Source organism: Danio rerio, chromosome 25 (genome assembly GCF_049306965.1).
Source record: "Danio rerio strain Tuebingen ecotype United States chromosome 25, GRCz12tu, whole genome shotgun sequence".
Lineage (NCBI taxonomy): Eukaryota > Metazoa > Chordata > Actinopteri > Cypriniformes > Danionidae > Danio > Danio rerio.
In genome coordinates this window covers 14,325,001-14,328,985 of record NC_133200.1, presented here as the reverse complement: position 1 = coordinate 14,328,985, position 3,985 = coordinate 14,325,001, and the positions used below count along the sequence as shown (strand labels likewise).

Below are 3,985 nucleotides of genomic sequence, written 5' to 3'. Positions count from 1 at the left end.
ATACTTTGAGTACAGATATTTTACTCTACTTGCACTACATTTTTAGGCAAGTAATTGTACTTTTACTTAAGTATGATTTTTTTCAGTACACTTTCCACCACTGATTGTAGATCTTTGAGGGTTTTAAAAACCCTAGGTTAGTCTTCCATGGCATCCTGGTGAATGGTGTCAAGTATTTCACTGTGACCCATGCTGGGTTTTCTCGAACACTGCCATGTCTTGTTGCACAGCGAATGACTCTTGACCTGGATTTACAGTGTGGTTTTTCTAGTGAGAGAGAGTGTTGTGCTGTTCTGCTTGAGAGTTATGAACATGGACCTGACCCAACTACTGCTGCATGAACCTTTTTTTTGTAAAGAATTGATGGCTAACGTGTCTAAAGCACAAGTGCAACTTTTTTTTAGTTTTCTACTTTTACTTTACATGCACGCAGAATGTATCTTCATTGTAGAAATGGATGTTCTCGACTAGACTGTTGTGCTAGCTAGAACATTTTATTTTTCCTTTAGATTGTGTTTCATTTGAATTACAAACAAAAATATCCTGATTTGCACCCCAAACTTAAAACACAAAAACCTCTCACTGAAAGATCTAAAGCACACGCACACTAAAAAAAAACATCCACAATCCCTCCCTCTCTCGATAGAACTCTAATTCGTTGCAGAATTATTCATGTTTTTAACTGTATGAGAACGCTGCAAAAAAGCGAGATCCCATCTGTCTTCTCACTGTGTTGCATCTCTTTTAACTGAGTTGGAGGAAAAAGTATCCACCAGTGTTCCCATGTCAGTCTTTGAGCCTCTTTTGGCTTCTTTCCTTAGTGGTTCCAGTGAGCCGATTTTCAGACCTTCTTGTTTGAAAAGAACAGACATGTCTCGGAGGCACAAGAGGCAAAAAGAGTGAGAGATGGAGAGAGAAACAGAGGTGTCAGGATTAGCCGTATCTAAGCTAACGCCCCCGCACTGCTCTTCAGATGTAGCTAATCTCTCCCCGACTGGGTTTGCGTTCTCTCTGAAACACTGACTCAAATAAGCCTGCGCACTAAAGCAGGTGGGAGGTTGAGAACGCTATTTTATCCCACCCTTTTAATTTTTTTGATGTTGGAATTGGTAGACTTGTGAAATACGGAGGAAAGTCTCTATTTTTCGCCATTATGCATTTAGGTTTAATAAATATGAAAATTACTTTGTTTTCCTATGATTAAACCTTTTAAACTCTACTGATGATATTTACAATGAAGCAAAAATTCAGCTCTCCCACAGATCATCATCCGTTTATTTAGAGGCCAACATGAGTGAGTTGTTTACTTTGACCAAAGAATTTTTCATGTTAATTTCTTTTTACTTGTATTATCATTTGTTTTTAACATAATTTTTTGACCAGGCACTGCCTTTCTTTTCTTTTCCGACAAAACATTTCTTGCAGGAATTGTTCAACTGGATATTAAGGTTTTGAAAAAAAATGTTTCCATTCTGTGCGGCTTGCAGTGATTCCATAGCCTATTTACATATGGTCACTTCATGCATTTTCTGATCAGATAATTATTTAATTGTGAAAAGAACAGCCTCTAAAACAGATTCTAGATTTAGATTTAGATTTGATCACTGAATCTACTGCTTCAGGAGGTGCTCTAGGACACATTCCAGATAAAACTGGATAGGTCTAGGTTTTTAAAACAACATATTAAAATTTTATTTCTCATTCATTAACTTTCTTTTTGGCTTAGTCCCTTTATTATTTTGGGGTCACCACAATGGAATGAACTGCCTGCTTATCCAACATGTTTCACGCAGTGGATGCCTTTCCAGCTGCATCTCATCGCTGGTAAACGGCCATACACTCTCATTCACACAAATACACTATGAACAATTTAGCTTACCCAATTCACCTATAGCACTATATCTTTGGACTTCCGGAGGAAACCAGGGCACCCAGAGAAAACCCACACGAACATGGAGAGAACATGCAAACTCCACAAAGAAATACCAACTGGACCTGGCCGAGGCTCAAACCAGCGACCTTCTTGCTGTGAGGCAGCAGCGCTACCCACTGCACCACCACGCCACCCAAATTTTATTCCTCCTAAAATGTATATAATTAAACTTGTGAGAGTGTGATATGCACCAGTGCAACACTCAAAGCATAATGGATGGATGAAAGTACATACCATTTATGTTTGTTTAGATTATTTATTTATAAAAAATTTCATTTTATTTTTGACCACACTGTAAAACCCAAAAAGTTAATGTAACTCAAACCATTTGAGGAAACTGATTGCAACAAACCAAAAACTAATCCTAATGAGTAATGTGAACTTGAACCATTTGAGTAAATGAAGCAAGTTCATCAGAGTAAAACCCAATAAATGAGAACTCAAGCCAACTGAGTACTGTAAAACCTAACAAGTTAAGGCAACTCAAACCGTTTGTAGGAACCGATTGCTACAAACCATTTGAGTTAAAAAAAAAAAAACTAATCTATATGGGTACTGTGAACTCCATTTAAGTTAAAGTAATGAGGTATTTAACTTGTTACCATCAACACTCTCAAAACTCTTTTCAAATGAGTAGAATTAACTTTAATTTTGAGTTAACTACACTCATTTCATTCGATAAAGTTGACTGTTGGGTTTTACAGTGCAGTCATTATTTATTAAATTATAAACTTGTTAAAATTGGTGTTAAATTAATATAAAGTTTACATTAATACAAAAGAAAAACATCATGTATCTGTAGCCTATTTGAATGGAGATGAGGAGAAAAAATGTAAATATCCAGTTTCGTTCATTTGGAAAGGCAGTGTTTTATTTTTGTTTGGGAGAGTACTTAGAGCCTAATGAAAATAATGCCGGAATCCGCTCTGCACTTGTGATGATGTTTGGAACACGAGTAAAGTACAAAGCTACTTGTATTCCACATATAAAAACATTTGTAAGCCGAATAACATGTAACTTATGTTTCTGTAAAAACAAATTTAATTTAAATAAAATAGGTTGTATATAATGCTTTCGGGTGGCGCAGTGGTAAAGTCAATAGTTCGATAATGAAAACATTAACTTAGTTGGCATTTCTGCATGGAGTTTGCATGTTCTCCTCCGTGTACAATTGGGTTTTCTCCTGGTGCTCCGGTTTCCCCCACAAGTCCAAAGACATACAGTATTGGTGAATTGGGTAAGCGAAATTGTCTAGTGTATATGTGTGAATGTTGTGTATGGGTGTTTCCCAGTGATGGGTTGCAGCTGGAAGGGTGTCCGCTGCATAGAACATATGCTGGATAAGTTGGCGGTTCATTCTGATGTGGCGACCCCAGATTAATAAAGGGACTAAGTTAAAAAAGAAAATGAATGAATGATGCTTTTGTCAATGTAATCGAATTCAATTTGCATAAAGCGTGGGATTTGAAGATCAGAATTTTATCTATTTAGCAGAGATATAATTATGTGGTCAAGTAAAAATAGATCCCTTTTCACAAATCAGATAGCTATCCAATATGAGAAAACGCATAAAGTGACCAGGTGTAAACAGGCCCCATCTGTTTTGTTTGCAGTATTATAGCCTTTACACACAACAGATTGACATTTCTTCAATAAATAGGCTGAGTGTTGGAAGTGCAATAAATGGTGTTTTTTATTTGGTGTATTTTAATGTTGCACCACGTCTTTTCTCACCTTGTTTTCCATTCTCTCTTATCAGTGTCAGGCGATGCCAGTTTGATGGACAAGCGTGTTCATGCTGATGAGAAAAAACATCCATAAATATCCAGAGTCGAGTGACCTGTTCTGCTTCGTTCCTGCTATAATGGAGGGATGAGTCATAGCTCAGCTGTCCATCTCTCATGGTTTTTTCTCTTCGTTCGAGTAGCACATCACCACATACAAGAAGCATCGTGTTTCAGACAGTATCCAATTTGTACTTAAGTGTCTGTTGAAATAACTTGTAAACTAGAACTCCTTAGCAACTGCATGGCAACAACCTTCCACTTGCAA

General features: G+C 37.0%; 1 long non-coding RNA gene across 1 annotated transcript in view; it reads left to right on the top strand.

Annotated features, from left to right (window-relative positions):
* Positions 1 to 2,456: 2,456 nt before the first annotated feature.
* Positions 2,457 to 3,985, top strand: part of LOC141380926 (uncharacterized) — a 3,708-nt gene continuing 2,179 nt past the window's right edge. The window contains exon 1 of the long non-coding RNA XR_012400304.1: positions 2,457 to 3,985. This exon is cut by the window's right edge and continues 161 nt beyond it. This is a non-coding gene — a long non-coding RNA (uncharacterized lncRNA).